Below are 16,846 nucleotides of genomic sequence, written 5' to 3'. Positions count from 1 at the left end.
TTCCCAGTCGATGCCATGTATGGGGAAACACTTCAGGTGGAGCACCAGTTCTTGACATCACCACACACCAGCTGGCTGGCTTGAGCCGCGGCTGTTTGAAAATAGGTTCATTGTTTTTGTATGTCAGTTCCTGTGAAGCTTTTAATAAATCTTTTAAATGGGAGTACTGCACCATGAAGCCTCTTCTTTTTATCCTGTGATATATCCCAATGCTGGAGACTATTAAGAAGGAGTTGCCATCGCATCTGTAAGAAATGTCATATGAATATAGGAGCCCGATGTATCGGAGGGGAGTTGAAAATTCAGGCTACTTGAGTTGCAGCACCTAGCACACGGTCACATTTGATTTTGTCATCTACAATTAGCTTTATATTTTTCATCACTATTTTTATATATTAATTTTCTTTCTTAACCACTTATGGACTGATTGCTGCAGTTTTACATCGGTACTTTGAAGAGGAATATCCTTTTCAGCGGGCGGTTTGCTTTCAGATAAAAGTGGTCTCTGCGGCGGATCCACCGCAGGATCACTTTTATCGGCGACAGGAGAGGGCCCCTCCTTCCACCGTGTTCCGGTGCCCTCCACTGCTTACCGAAGCCATCATATCGGCGTAGGCGATTGGATGCTTCTCCTGGCTTGACACATTATCTTTCACAGTATAAAAAAAATTGGGCTAACTTTTACTGGTATCTTATTTTTTAATTAAAAAAAGTGTATTTTTTCCTAAAAATGTTCGGTTGTAAGACCGCTGCGCAAATAAGGTGTGACAAAGCATTGCAACGACCACCATTTTATTCTCTAGGGTGTTAGAAAAAGAAAATATATAATGTTTGGGGTTCTAAGTAATTTTCTAGCCCAAAAAAAAAACCTGTTTTTAACTTGCAAACAACAAATCTCAGAAAGAGGCTCGGTCCTTAAGTGGTTAAAATCTGGGGCAGCGCAGATTGTTCACCTTATCTTGGTTTTGTATGCCTATGCTATTTGCTAATAAAAACCTTTTGTAAAAGAAAATCCAGCTATCCTAAGTGAGAAATCAACTATCTTACAGCATATGTCCCAGCTTGCCTTTAACACAGAACATGGGCTGTTGGCAGGGGTCTCCAAACTATGGCCCTCCAGTTGTTCAGGAACTACAATTCCCAAAATGCCTAGTCATGTCTGTGAGTTTTACAATGCCTCTTGAGACGTGTAGTTCCGCAACAGCTGGAGCGCCATTGTTTCGAGATCCCTGCACTAGGAGTATAAGCACATGTATAGTCCCACCCATGGCTCCTTTAAATAATCGGCACCCACAGCTTCACTTCTTACTTGCTTTGACAAATGGTTTGCAGCCCCAAAATGCTAACCACAGCCCCCTGACATGCTGATGTCATACTTGTGGAGAGCCGAGCGTAGCATACCTATACATGACATGACCTGGGCATCGCTACACTGCAGGGTCCAAGCAACACAGCAGCCTTGCAATCCATCCATCTACACAGTGAAGAACACAGGACCTGGAAGTCGCCGCACAACCTGACAGCTCATGGTCCAGCCTCCTTCAGCTGCTGCCATCTCAGCAGCCCTGACCCTCCTGCAGCCGCTGTCTGCTCCATAGACACGGTCTACACCAATCCTGCCTACATCAGCCACTCTCTTCACAGCTCGAGTGACACCTACATCTCTACAGATGCAGATGCATGCACACAGCATACAGCTGCAGGCATACAGATGACATGCACATTTTTAACCGCTTCAGCCAAGGAAGATTTTACCCCCTTCCTGACCAGAGCACTTTTTGCGATTCAGGCACTGTTTATTTAACTGACAATTGCAGGGCCGTGCGATGTTGCACCCAAACAAAACTGACATCCTTTTTTCCCACAAATAGAGCTTTCTTTTGGTGGTATTTCATCACCTCTGCCATTTTTATTTTTTACGCTATAAATAAAAAGAGCGACAATTTTGAAAAAAGGCAATATTTTTTACTTTTTGCTATAATAAATACCCCCCAATTTAGGCTGAATATGCATTCTTCTACATATTTTTTCGTAAAAAAAATTGCAATAAGCGTATATTGATTGGTTTGCGCAAAAGTTATAGCGTATACAAAATAGGGGATAGTTTTATGGCATTTTTATTATTATTTTTTATTATTAATGCCGGCGATCTGCGATGTTTATCGTGACTGTGACATTATGGCAGACACATTGGACACTTTTGACATTATTTTGGGACCATTGTCATTTATACAGTGATCAGTGCTATAAAAATGCACTGATTACTATGTAAATTAGACTGGCAGAGAAGGGGTTAAACACTAGGGGACGATAAAGGTGTTATGTGTGTCCTAGGGTGTGATTCTAACTGTGAGGGGGCTGGGCTTCCACTCACATGACAGCAATCACTTCTCCCGCTGACAGGGAGCAGTGATCTGTCATGTCACTAGACAGAACAGGGAAATGCCTTGTTTACATCTCCCCTTTCTGCAGCTCCTTGACATGATCGCCAAGACATCGGCGGACATCAAGTCTGCAGGTCCTGCAGGCACGGTCACACTTTACACAGCCACACCAATTAAAGGGGATGTACAGGTGCATCCATTTGCCCACTGCTGCCATTGTGCCGACATATATCGGTGTGCAGCGGTCGGCAAGTAGTTGATCTCCACCGAGTGGGTGCATTGTTTACCTCTTCATTCTTAAAGCGGAGTTCCAACCATTTTTTTGTGTTTATTTACAAAAAGTGTAGCTGCTGACTTTTAATAAACACACACTCTGTCCCACAATTCAGCGATGCGGCTACCCGAACCTTCTGTTCTCACCCTTGCCTCTCCATGGCGCCGGCATCACAAGTGTGGGTACCGGACTTTGACAGCTTGCGCACTGCGCATGCGTGAGTTGCGCTGCACCACATTTTACAGAAGATTGCAGGGAGGGAGGTGGAGAGGAGAACTTTCATTTGAGTCACCTAGGTGGCCCAAGTGGGAGCTGGGTACCTGTCAAAACTAGGTACCCACCCCCCCAAAAAATAAAATGACATGCCAAATGTGGCATGTAAGGGGGTGAGGAGTCCTTAAAGCAGAACTTCCACTTTTGGGTGAAACACAGCTTTAATTATATGATTTTAACAGTCTACATTTAGATGAAGGCATCCTCTCTCTTTGTTTATATGTATATTAGGTACTCAGGACCTGCAAAAAAAAGAGAGATACCACCATTTGCATCTACGTGTTTTTTTATAAAAAAAACACTCTCTGTCATTTGCTAAGATAACAGTAGTGCCGTATTTCATTTTTTATTAACTGTACACAGTGAATGTTTTTCACTATGTAGAATTTGTGTAGCTTTGTGTAGCATTGTGATCTGTGGGATTGGCCACAGTGATTCATGTGGTACAGACAGCTAATCACAGAGCATTGTACCATGTGATAGCTGTGGCCAATCACAGCTATCGCAGTAGTACGCAATGGCTGTGAATGGATGTCATTCATAAAAAAAGATTACTTATAACAATGATAGTAGAAACCAATGAGTAGTATAGGACTGTAGTATAGGTCTTTAAATGTATGTTCTAGGATATATTAGATATAGACAGCAAAGATATGTACAAATATAACAATTTTATTGGATATCACATAGATTAAAAGACAAATTTTAAAAACATTTTTAAGACATTATATGAAGGTGTCCTTCGCGCTACTGGGAGTAACAAATGTAATGTGTCTATCTACAGATGTAGTGATGAAAATCTATGGGTGAGACCGCAGAAAAACCTATAAGTGTTCACAATACACAAACGTAAATAAAATAATATATATATATATATATATATATATATATATATATATATATATATAGAACAATACATATATAGTGATCTTGCGCAATTTCTGGAAAAACACAGAAATGCTAAAACAAAAAAATGCACCATAAGTGCAATACCTGTACGAAATATTAAAGTACAAAGTGATAAGGTAACCACAAAGAGATGTAGGTATTAAAAGTGCATAACATGTATAAATGGCCAAAAAATATTAATGAAATATATATATATATATATATATATATATATATACCAAAAAAACTAATTCTAAAGCAATTCACTGTCAAATGATTAAAGTGCAACAATATAAAGTGCATAAATAAGGTGTCTACACAGTATGTGCATAAAAATTTCCAAAGTGTGTGCCAAAACCTTAGAGTAATGCCATGTATACACAATCGGAATTCTCGTTGGAAAAAGCTCTGATGGAAATTTAGCTCAAACAGTTTTGTCTACACACAGTCACACCAAATTCCGACAGTCAATATAACTGCGACATACAACACGTTCAACAGCACTATAAAAGGGAAGTTTAATGCTTCCGAGTATGCGCCAAATTGTTTCCGAGCATGCGTCGGAATTTTGAGTGTCGGAAAAATTAAGAACAGGCTCTCAATCTAAAGACCGTCGGAAATGCTGTCAGAAAAAGACCGATGGGCATACACAGGGTCGAAAAATCCGATGAAAAGCTCCCATCGGACTGTTTCCATCGGAAATTCCGGCAATGTGTACGCGGCATAAAAATAGGTAAATGCGTAGATAAAAACAAGAACATATTGTTAAGATATAATAGCATAATATATATATATATTAACGAGTTGAGCAGCCATATAGGTATCTATCTTGGCTTTGGGATTTGATTGATTATTCAACGCATTTCACGGGAAAATCTGCTTCATCAGATCCTCTAAAAAATACTGTAATAATATTTAAAAAAAACATATATAAGATATTTTCTCATTAGATAACATGGTGTCATAGGATATTTCATATACAACTTTTTAATTCAACATACAGTGTAACAGAGTATTATATCCACCATGAGAAAAAAGGAAGGATGGATCAAAGCTTGCACAATGAGTTCATATCCAGCAAGACTCTGTGATCCATTGCTTAATATGGATCAGCAGTACGTCAAGTACATATAATTACCTGCAAAGGGAGTATATGCAGTGCCAGTATTGGATAGCCTTCCAGGACCCTGGGGAACAGTACTTCCAAATCTGACCCAAAAGGTTTGCCAAACAATGAAAGTCTAAATATTGGAATAGCAAATTCGAATAAGAATATCATACTATATGAGAATAACACAGGAAAGGGAAAGACGTGGTATGGGGAACAGGAGGGGGGGAGAAATTGGGGAGGGGGACAGGGGGGTGGGAGTTGTGGGAGTGGAGGAAGGGGGAAGAGTTAGGAGAAGGGGGGAAAGAAAAGAACAAGAAAAAGGGAAGGGAAAGAAGAGGAAAGAAAAGGGCAAGAGAATGGGAGACAAGGGGGGGGGGGAAGAGGGATAGGGAGGTATGAGGGAGGAGTGGGGAAAGAGAAGGGGTGGGAAGGGAGGGGAAGTTGTGAGGGTGGGGGGAGGGAAAAAGGGGAAGGGATAGGAGAAGAGGGATAGGGCAGGAGGGGAAAGAAAAGGGCAAGAGAAGGGTGGCACAGGAGGGAAAACTTGGAAAAAATAATATACTCCATAGCGGAGAGGGAACTTTCCCTCTCCGCTATGGAGCATATACATTTTTCAAGTGGTGGTAAGAACACAATAGGGATTTCACTTGTGTGTCTTACATTACCTTCCCCCATATCTCCTCACTCTTCATCCCTGTTCTCCCTATTTTCCCTCCTGCCCCCTTTCTCTTGGCCTATTCTTTCCCCTCCTGTCCTGTCTCTTCCCTTTTTCTGGTCCTTCCCTTTCCCCCTTTCTCCTATCCCTTCCCACAACTGACCACCCCCCCCCCCCCCCGTCCATTTTCCCCCTCCTTTTCCCTCCCCTGTGTTATTTCCCCCTCCCGCTTTTCTTCCCTTCATCTTCTTCACTCCCTCTTCTCACCCCCCCCCCCCCATGTTCTCCATACCACGTCTCCCCCCCCCCCCCCCTTTCCATGTTATTCTGACATTCAGTGCCTTGAAAAAGTATTCATACTTGAAATTTTACTAATTTTGTCATGTTACAACCAAAAAAGTAAATGTATTTTTTGGGATTGTATATGATAGTCCAACACATAGTGGCGCATAATGGCAAAGTGAAAAGAAAATGATAAATGGTTTTCAATTGTTTTTTTACAAATAATTATGGGAAAAGTGTATTCAGCCCCCCTAAGTCAATACTTTGTATAACCACCTTTTGCTGCAATTACAGCTGCAAGTCTTTTGGGTATGTCTCTCTACCAGCTTTGTACATCTAGAGAGTGACATTTTTGTCCATTCTTCTTTTCAAAATAGCTCAAGCTCTGTCAGATTGGATGGAGAGCGTTCGTGAACAGCAATTTTTAAGTCTTGCCACAGATTCTCAATTGGATTTAGGTCTGTACTTTGACTGGGCCATTCTAACACATAAATATGCTTTGAACTAAACCATTCCATTGTAGCTTTGGCTGTATGTTTAGGGTCGTTGTCCTGCTGGAAGGTGAACCTCCACCAGAGCCTCAAGTCTTTTGTGGACTCTAACAGGTTTTCTTCTAAGCCTTTGTACACACAGTCGGACATTCTGACAACCAAATCCGTCGGATTTTGTCCGACGAATTTTGTCAGAAACTGTTGCATACACACAGTCGGACAAAGTTGTCAGAAAATCTGATCGTACTTAACGTGATGACGTTATTTCGTTAGGACAGGACTACGTTCAGGCTAATAGCCAATAGCTTTGGTCTAGGAATTTGATCAGAGCATGCATGGCACTTTGTCCAATCGGAATTCTCTACACATGATCGGACAAAGTCTGATCGGATCATGTTGTCGGAAAATTTTATAGCCCAGCTGGTAAACTTGGTCCGACGGATTATCCGACAACATGGTCCTATCGGAATGTCTGACCGTGTGTACAAGGGCTTAGATTGCCCTGTATTTGGCTCCATACATCTTCCCATCAACTCTGACCAGCTTTCCTGTCCCTGCTGAAGAAAAGCATCCCCACAACATGATGGTGCCATGATGGTGTTCAGGGTGATGTGAAATGTTAGTTTTCTGCCACACTGGGTTTTGCTTTTAGGCCTACAAGTTAAAGTTTGGTCTCATTTTGTCAGCCGTCAGCTAATTGCCAGCTCCTATCTCTTCAGTTACTCAGCTGTTGATGATATCCTGCACAGCAGTCCTCCCTTCTTAAGCCATCCAGCCATGAGGATCTCTGCCTTCACCTTAGTGAACATCACAGATACTCTCCTGCCTTCCTGTTAATAGACTTGCTTTTCTGACATCCCTTCAGGCTCCAGATCCTGTTTGATGTTTTACTACACTCATCTCCGGCACCCTGACATTTGATCTAACCCCAGACAATAGGCCACAAAAAAGAGAGGGGTGTGTTGGCAATATAATGAGAATTCCTGTTGGTTCGGGGGTCTTGCAAGTACAAGCACTAATGCTTCGTTTGCGGAGGTGCACATCCTGCGTCCCGTCGTTTTAAGCAAGGAAAAGTTTGCACAGGGGAGTCTGTCAGTAAAGGGGACAACGCCGGTGAAGGTGGAAAAGATGCAGCCTTTCCTCGATAGGTACCCGGATAGGGAGACGGCATGCTTATTAGGCCTGTTATTTTTTGAGGGGTTCCAGATTCCGTCAAAGCTGGTTGGGACTCCCCCAGTGGCATGTAACTGCGGAAGGAGGTTGCGTTAGGCTGCATGGGTGGCCCCTTTCCTTCTTTGCCACTACTATTTGGTGGTGTCGCCATTGGGGTGGTGACAAAGAAGGAGCCTAATAAATTCAGGTCGATCCACCATTTATCGTTTTCAAAAGGGGGTTCGGTGAATGATGCTATTGACCCAGAGATATGCGAGATTTCATATACGTTCTTTGATACTGTATTTTTGTGGGTTTGACGTTATGGGCAGGGGGCTCGGATGGCCAAAACCGACTGCTCCCGGTCCATCCGGAGAGCTTTCGTTTGTTAGGTTGTCAGTGGCAGGGGGAGTTCTATGTGGATCACTGCCTGCCCATGGGTTGCTCTATATCCTTACCCCTGGTGGTCCTCCGAGGGGGAGGGGTCGTTGAAGAGGGGGTACTATCAGGGCTGGGCTCAACCCTTCCTTCTCTCAGCTGGCAGCTCAGCTGTCGGCTAATTTCCAGCTCCTATCTTTCCACAGTTACTCAGATGTTGATAATATCCTGCTCGTCAGTCCGGCCTGCCTACTTAAGCCGTCTAGCCCTGAGGATCTCTGCCTTCACCTTAGTCAACATCACAGACGCTCTCCTGCATTCCTGTTAAAAGACTTGTTTGGCTGACATCCCTTCTGGTTCCAGATCCTGCTTGCTGTTTTATTAAGCTTATCTCCAGCTCCTGTTTGGATTGGCTTGTCTGACTATCCATTCCGGTCCCTGAACTCTGGCTATATTTTGACTACGTTTTGTTCTATTTACTTTTATTATTTAACAAGTGTGATTTAACTGTACTTCTGTCTTGGTCTGATTTCATGGTTCTGACACATCTGACCAGAGCACCTTCTTCCACATGTTTGCTGTGTCCCCCATATGGCTTCTTGCAAACTGCAAACTGGACTTCTTATGGCTTTCTTTCAACATTAGCTTGGCGCATGTTTCCCATGCTTAGAACAGTCCCTGCACAAAATAAAATTCTTGCCACTCTTTCATAAAGGTCAGATTTGTGGAGTGCACAACTAATAGTTGGCCTGTGGACAGATTCTCCCACCTGAGCAGTTGATCTCTGCAGCTCCTCTAGTTACCATGGACCTCTTGGCTGCTTCTCTGATTAATGCTCTCCTTGCCTGGCCTGTCAGTTTAGGTGGATGGCCATGTCTTGGTAGGTTTACAGTTGTACCATACTCTTTCCATTTTTCGGATGATGGATTAAACAGTGCTCCAAGAAATGTTCAAAGCTTGGGATATTTTTTATAACCTAACCCTGCTTTAAACTTCTCCACAACTTTATCCCTGACCTGTCTAGTGTGTTGCTTGGCCTTCATGATGCTTGTTTGTTCATAAGGTTCTCTAACAAACCTCGGAGGGCTTCAGAACAGCTATATTTATACTGAGATTAAGTTACATACACGATTTACTAATTAGGTGACTTCAAAAGACAATTGGTTTCACTAGATTTTAGTTAGTAGTAACAGAGTAAAGGGGGCTGAATACAAATAAATGCCACACTTTTCAGATGTTTATTTGTAAAGAAAAATTGAAAACCATTTATCATTTTCCTTCCACTTCACAATTAGGTGCCACTTTGTGTTGGTCTATCACATAACATCCCAATAAAAATTCATTTACGTTTTTGGTTGTTTCATGACAAAATGTGTAAAATTTCAAGCGGTACGAATACTTTTTCAAAGCACTGTAGTATGATATTCTTATTCAAAGTTGCAATTCCAATATTTAGATTCCCATTATTTGGTAACCCCTTTGGGTCAGCTTTGGAGGACTTGGTACTGTTCTCCATGGGCCTGGCAGGCTACCCAATACCACTGCACTGCATATACTCTTTTTGCAGGTAATTGTATGCAATTGACATATGGCTGATCCATATTAATCAATGGATCACAGAGTCTTGATGGATATGAACTCATTGATTATATTGTGCAAGCTTTGATCCATCCTTTCTCTTTTCTCATGGTGGATATAATACTCTGTTAAACAATGTAAAAGTTGTATACGAAATATCCTATGACACTATTTTATCTTATGAGCAAATGTCTTATATATATTTGTTTTGTATTTATTACAGTACATTTTACAGGATCTGAAGCCCTGATGAAGCGGGTTTTCCAACGCGTTGGCTAATTAACCAGATGCTGCTCAACTTGTGAATATGTTTTTAAAATTAGTCTTTTAATCCTTTAAAATGTTTATATTTTTACAGATCTTCGCTGTCTGTGTCTAATATACCCTAGAATGCACATTTAAAGTCCCACACTGCTCATGGTTTCTACCACCACTGTTATAAGCATTCTTTTTAATGAATGACATTCGTTCTGAGCCATTATGTATTATTAGGATAGCTGTGATTGGCCACAGCTATCACATGGTACAATGCACTGTGATTGGCCTTGCCTGTACTATGTGATCACTGTGGCCAATCTCAGAGGTCACAATGTTACACAATGAATGGCTATAAATGAAAGTCCTTCACTGTGTACAGATAATATAGAGGAAATATGGCGCTACTGTTATGTAGGGATGAGCCGAACACCCCCCCGGTTTGGTTCGCACCAGAACCCTCGAACAGACCGAAAGTTTGCGCTAACTTTAGAACCCCGTTAAAGTCTATGGGACTCGAATGTTCAAAATCAAAAGTGCTCATTTTAAAGGCTAATATGCAAGTTATTGTCCTAAAAAGGGTTTGGGAACCCGCGTCCTGTCCCAGGGGACATGTATCAATGCAAAAAAAGTTTTCAAACTGCCTTTTTTTTTTATGATGCTTAAAGTGAAAAAAAAGTGAAATATTGCTTTAAATATCGTACCTGGGGGGGGTGTCTATAGTACGCCTGTAAAGTGGCGCATGTTTCCCATGCTTAGAACAGTCCCTGCACAAAATTAAATTTTTAAAGGAATAAAAGTCATTTAAAACTGCTTGCGGCTCTAATATAATGTCTTTGTCCTGGCAATATGGATGAAAATCAGTGAGACAAATGGAATGCCCCCCCCCCCAATCCATTACCAGGCCCTTTGAGTCTTGTATGGATATTAAGGGGAACCCTGCACCCAGGCCCTATATACTCTGAACAGCAGTATACAGGCGGTGCAAACAAGACAGGGACTGTAGGTTTGTTGTTAAGTAGAATCTGTTTGTAATTTTGTACTGGCACATTTTTAAAGTGTAGCTCCAGCCAAAAAATCTATTTTTAAGCTTTTTGGAAAACATAGGGAAGGGTTATCACCCCTGTAACATTTGTTTTGCTGTCTGTGCACCTCTTCAGAAGATTTCACCTCACTTTCTGTCCCAATGACAAATGTTTTTTTGAAAATTTGGGGTTTATAGTGAAACAAGGATTGGTGATAAAGCATCAGTGGAGAGGAGACACGTTTTTCCCATATCAACTCTTACAGGAGAGTATTTGCCTTCCTAGGGGTAGATTTCATCTCACTTCCTGTTGTCTCCTTCCGTTTGCAAGTAGGAGTTATTTGTAAGTTGAATGTTTGAAAGTAGGCACCTGCCCTATATGCTCTGCAGAAATTTGGGCCTAAGGTGTTGATGTTGCCAAAACACTGTAAGCCCTCACAGTTATTCTTGATGGGTGCTGGAACGCCCTGCTTCGAACTATTATATCAAGAATTGTAATTACATGCAATTGTTGAACAGTGGTAGAAAAATTGGGTCTTTGGTGTTGGTGGTGGTGCTGCTGGTGACACAACACTGTAAGCCCTCACAGTTACTCTTGGTGGGTGCAGGAATGGGCCCTGCTGTGAAATATTATATCAAGAATTGTAATTACGTGTCCCTGTTGAACAGGGGCAGAAAAATTGGGCCATAGGCGCTGGTGCCAAAACACTGCAACACCTCACAGAAACTCTAGTTGGAGCGCAGGAATAAGCCCTGCTTCAAATTACTGCATCAAAAATTTTAATTACACACCCCTGTTAAACAGGGGCTGAAAAATTGGGCCTTAGGCACTGGTGCTGGTGCCACAACACTGCAACCCCTCACAGATACTCTAGTTGGAGCACAGGAATGAGCCCTGCTGTAAATTACTGCATCACAAATTGTAATTACATGCCCCTGTTAAACAGGGGCTGAAAAATTGGGCCTTAGACACTGGTGGGGGCACCCAGAACCAAAAATGTTCTTACAAGCTATCAGCATGATCATTGAGTAGGAAGAGGATAGTCACTCAGCATAACAGGATAGTCACTCAGCATCAGCATAGGCAGTCTTGAACGGATCTGACATTTCAAAAAAAAAAAATTCAGTTACATCAGCATCAGGTACTTGGTAGCTGGTGGTGATCCAAGACTGATTCATTTTTATGAATGTCAGTTGATCAACCGAGTCGGTGGCGCACCCTTTGATCGGTTACAAAGCCTCCAGCAGCACTGAATGTGCGTTCTGAAATAACGCTGGATGCAGGACAGGCCAGAAGCTCAATTGCATACTGTGCAACCTCTAGCCAGTGATCCATCCTCAAAACCCAGTAACTCAGGGGATTTTTGTTGGGAAAGGTGTCCAAGTCTGATCTTGCCCCTAGGTATTCCTGAACCATGTAAATCAGACTCTGGCGATGGTTGCTGGAACCAATCATACCTTGGGGCTGCGGACTAAAAAATTGTCTAAACGCAAAGGTCAGACGGCCACCTTCTCCACCGCTCCTGTGACTGACTGAAGCCTCAGCAACATGTTGTCCAGGACCGGGAATTTGTTATCTCCCAGGCTCTGGGAATGCGTTCCACAGACCTTTCTGCAAGGCCTCCCAAAGATGTTTCATCCTCTGCTCCCTCTGCAATGGCAAAATAAGGTCCGCAACCTTACCCTTGTAATGTGAATCAAGGAGGGTTGCCAGCCAGTAATGATCCCTCTCCTTAATCCAACGAATACGAGGATCCTTCCGCAGGCTTTGCAGGATCAGGGAGGCCATGCATCGTAGGTGAGCTGAGGCATTCGGTCCAGAGTCCTCTGGGTCACTAAAGAGGACATGATCCGCAGCCACCTCCTCCCAGCCACGTACAAGTCCATGGGTTTCTTCGGACTGTAAATGATCCCTTAAACACTGCTACTGATGCTGAGTGCTAGGCTCCACCTCCATGCTCACATGACCCTCCTCCTCCTCCTTTTCATGTGTGATCGGCGGGACTGCAAGAACACTGTCTGGATAAAGGGGGCCTTGAGAGGTAAGGAAGTTCTCCTCTTCCTGCCTCTGTTCTGCCTCAAGTGCCTCCAAAGGGGGATTCTACTACTGAGGGGTCTGTACTGGGGGAAAGAGGGGATTCTACTACTGAGGGGTCTGCACTGGGAGAAAAGGGCGAGGGGTTCTACTACCAAGGGGCCTACCCTGGGAGAAAGGGGGGTTACACTGCTAAGGGGTCTGCACTGAGAGAAAGGGGAGATCCTATTACTGAGGTGTCTGCACTAGGAAAAAAGGGAGGGGGGAGGGGGTTCTACTACTGAGGGATCTACACTGGGAAAAAGAGGGGATTCTACTACTGAGGGGTCTGCACTGGGAGAAAGTGGGCTTCTATTACTGAGTAGTCTGCACTGGGAGAAAGGTGGGGATTTACTCCTGAGGCGTCTGCACTGGAAGAAAGGGGGGGAAACAGAAAGCCAAATATGGCTTTCTGTTTTTTTTCTGCGCTGTGATTGGTTATAGTGCATGCTTGGCCAATCAGCAGCCAGCAATGCACTGCGATGCCACAGTGAATTATGAGCCGTGACGCGCCACTCAAATTTAGCGCGAATGACCCATAATGTTCAGAATTCAGTGAACAACCAAACAGATGATGTTCGAGTCAAACATGGGTTTGACTCGAACTCAAAGCTCATCCCTACTCAGGGGTCTGCACTGTGGGAATGGGGGGGGGTTCTACTACTCAGGGGTCTGCACAGGGAGAAAGGTGGGGTTTTACTCCTGAGGGGTCTGCACTGGAAGACAGGGCGATTCTACTACTGAGGGGTCTGCACTGGGAGAAAGGGAGATTCTACTACTCTGGGGTCTGGACTGGGAGATAGGGGGATTTTCCTACTGAGGGGTCTGGACTGGGAGAAAGGATGAATTGTACTACTGAGGGGTCTGCACTTGGAGAAATGAGAGAGGGGAGATTCTACTACTGAGGGGTCTGAACTGTGAGAAAGGGAGGATTCTAGTACTGAGGGATCTGCACTTGGAGAAAGCGGGATTCTACTACCAAGGGGTCTGCCCTGGGAAAAAGGGGGGTTGTACCACTGAGGGGTCTGCACTTAGAGAAAGGGGGATTCTACTACTCGGGGGTCTGACCTGGGAGAAAAGGGGGGTATTCTAGTACTCAGGGTTCTATTCTGGGAGAAAGGGTGGAATTTAATATTGAGGGGTCTGAACTGGAGGAAAGGTGGTATTCTTTTGCTGAGTGGTCTACACTGGGAGAAAGGGGGGGGGGGGTTCTACTACTGAGGGGTCTGCACTGGGAGAAAGGGGGGCTTCTATTACTGAGGGGTCTGCACTGGGAGAAAGGGGGATTGTACCACTGAGGGGTCTGCACTGGGAGAAAGGGGGATTCTACTACTCGGGGGTCTGAACTGGGAGAAAGGGGGGATGCTACTACTCAGGGGTCTATACTGGGAGAAATTTACTATTGAGGGATCTAAACTGGAGGAAAGTGGTATTCTACTACTGAGTGGTCTACACTGGGAGAAAGGGGGGATTCTACTACTGAGGTGTCTGCACTGGGAGAAAGGGGAGATTCTACTACTGAGGGGTCTGAACTGTGAGAAAGGGGGGATTCTACTACTTAGGGGTCTGTACTGGGAGAAAGGGGGGATTTTCCTACTAATGAGTCTGGACTGGGAGAAAGGAGGAATTCTACTACTGAGGGGTTTGCACTAGGAGAAAGGATGGATTCAATTACTCAGGGGTCTGCACTGGGAGAAATGAGAGAGGGGATATTCTACTACTGAGGGTTCTGAACTGTGAGAAAGGGGGATTCTAGTACTGAGTGGTCTACACTGGGAGAAAGGGGAGATTCTATTACTGAGGGGTCTGAACTGTATGAAAGGGGGGATTCTGGTACTGAGGGATCTGCACATGGAGAAAGGGGGAGTCTACTACTGAGTAGGCTGCACTGGGAGAAAAAGGGGGTTCTACTACTGAGGGGTCTGCACTGGGAGAAAGGGAGATTGTACCACTGAGGGGTCTGCACTGGGAGAAAGGGGGATTCTACTACTCAGGGGTCTGAACTGGGAGAAAGGGGGGATGCTACTACTCAGGGGTCTGTACTGGGAGAAAGGAGGGATTCTACTACTTAGGGGTCTGTACTGGGAGAAAGGGGCAATTCTACAATTGAGGGGTCTGCACTGGGAGAGAGGGGGGATTCTACTACTGAGGGGTCTGCACTGGGAGAAAATGGATGGGGGGGTGGTTCTTCTACCAAGGGGCCTACACTGGGAGAAAGGGAGGTTATACTACTGAGGGGTCTGCAATGAGAGAAATGGGATATTCCATTACTGAGGTGTCTGCACTGGCAAAAAGGGGGGGGGGGGGGTTCTACTACTGAGTGATCTGCACTAGGAACAAGAGAGGATTCTACTACTGAGGGATCTGCACTGGGAGAAAGGTGGATTCTACTAATGAGTGGTCTGCACTGGGAGAAAGGTGGGTTTTTACTCTTCAGGGGTCTGCACTGGAAAAAAGAGGGATTCTACTACTGAGGAGTCTGCACTGGGAGAAAGAGGGGATTCTACTACTGAGGGATCTACACTGGGAAAAAGAGGGGATTCTACTACTGAGGGGTCTGCACTGGGAGAAAGTGGGCTTCTATTACTGAGTAGTCTGCACTGGGAGAAAGGTGGGGATTTACTCCTGAGGCGTCTGCACTGGAAGAAAGGGGGGGAAACAGAAAGCCAAATATGGCTTTCTGTTTTTTTTCTGCGCTGTGATTGGTTATAGTGCATGCTTGGCCAATCAGCAGCCAGCAATGCACTGCGATGCCACAGTGAATTATGAGCCGTGACGCGCCACTCAAATTTAGCACGAATGACCCATAATGTTCAGAATTCAGTGAACAACCAAACAGATGATGTTCGAGTCAAACATGGGTTTGACTCGAACTCAAAGCTCATCCCTACTCAGGGGTCTGCACTGTGGGAATGAGGGGGGGGTTCTACTACTCAGGGGTCTGCACAGGGAGAAAGGTGGGGTTTTACTCCTGAGGGGTCTGCACTGGAAGACAGGGCGATTCTACTACTGAGGGGTCTGCACTGGGAGAAAGGGAGATTCTACTACTCTGGGGTCTGGACTGGGAGATAGGGGGATTTTCCTACTGAGGGGTCTGGACTGGGAGAAAGGATGAATTGTACTACTGAGGGGTCTGCACTTGGAGAAATGAGAGAGGAGAGATTCTACTACTGAGGGGTCTGAACTGTGAGAAAGGGAGGATTCTAGTACTGAGGGATCTGCACTTGGAGAAAGCGGGATTCTACTACCAAGGGGTCTGCCCTGGGAAAAAGGGGGGTTGTACCACTGAGGGGTCTGCACTTGGAGAAAGGGGGATTCTACTACTCGGGGGTCTGACCTGGGAGAAAAGGGGGGTATTCTAGTACTCAGGGTTCTATTCTGGGAGAAAGGGTGGAATTTAATATTGAGGGGTCTGAACTGGAGGAAAGGTGGTATTCTTTTGCTGAGTGGTCTACACTGGGAGAAAGGGGGGGGGGTTCTACTACTGAGGGGTCTGCACTGGGAGAAAGGGGGGCTTCTATTACTGAGGGGTCTGCACTGGGAGAAAGGGGGATTGTACCACTGAGGGGTCTGCACTGGGAGAAAGGGGGATTCTACTACTCGGGGGTCTGAACTGGGAGAAAGGGGGGATGCTACTACTCAGGGGTCTATACTGGGAGAAATTTACTATTGAGGGATCTAAACTGGAGGAAAGTGGTATTCTACTACTGAGTGGTCTACACTGGGAGAAAGGGGGGATTCTACTACTGAGGTGTCTGCACTGGGAGAAAGGGGAGATTCTACTACTGAGGGGTCTGAACTGTGAGAAAGGGGGGATTCTACTACTTAGGGGTCTGTACTGGGAGAAAGGGGGGATTTTCCTACTAATGAGTCTGGACTGGGAGAAAGGAGGAATTCTACTACTGAGGGGTTTGCACTAGGAGAAAGGATGGATTCAATTACTCAGGGGTCTGCACTGGGAGAAATGAGAGAGGGGATATTCTACTACTGAGGGTTCTGAACTGTGAGAAAGGGGGATTCTAGTACT

The 16,846-nt window shown here is 44.6% G+C and overlaps 1 protein-coding gene across 3 annotated transcripts in view; it reads left to right on the top strand.

The window, feature by feature from the left end:
* RAMP2 (receptor activity modifying protein 2) overlaps positions 1-16,846 on the top strand; it is a 617,864-nt gene that overhangs the window by 293,450 nt on the left and 307,568 nt on the right. Inside the window, exon 1 of one of the 3 annotated variants that reach the window (XM_077459451.1) lies at positions 9,744-9,767. The exons of the other annotated variants lie outside the window; for them this stretch is intronic. The gene's annotated coding sequence lies outside the window, so the exon portion shown is untranslated. Of the gene's footprint in view, positions 1-9,743; positions 9,768-16,846 lie in introns of those variants that run through there. 3 annotated transcript variants of the gene reach the window in all.

This window comes from Lithobates pipiens, unplaced genomic scaffold (genome assembly GCF_037356315.1).
Source record: "Lithobates pipiens isolate NorthernLeopardFrog02 unplaced genomic scaffold, aLitPip1_a1.2 Scaffold_28, whole genome shotgun sequence".
NCBI lineage: Eukaryota > Metazoa > Chordata > Amphibia > Anura > Ranidae > Lithobates > Lithobates pipiens.
Note: the sequence above shows the minus strand (reverse complement) of the source record. Positions and strands in the feature narration are given on the sequence as shown.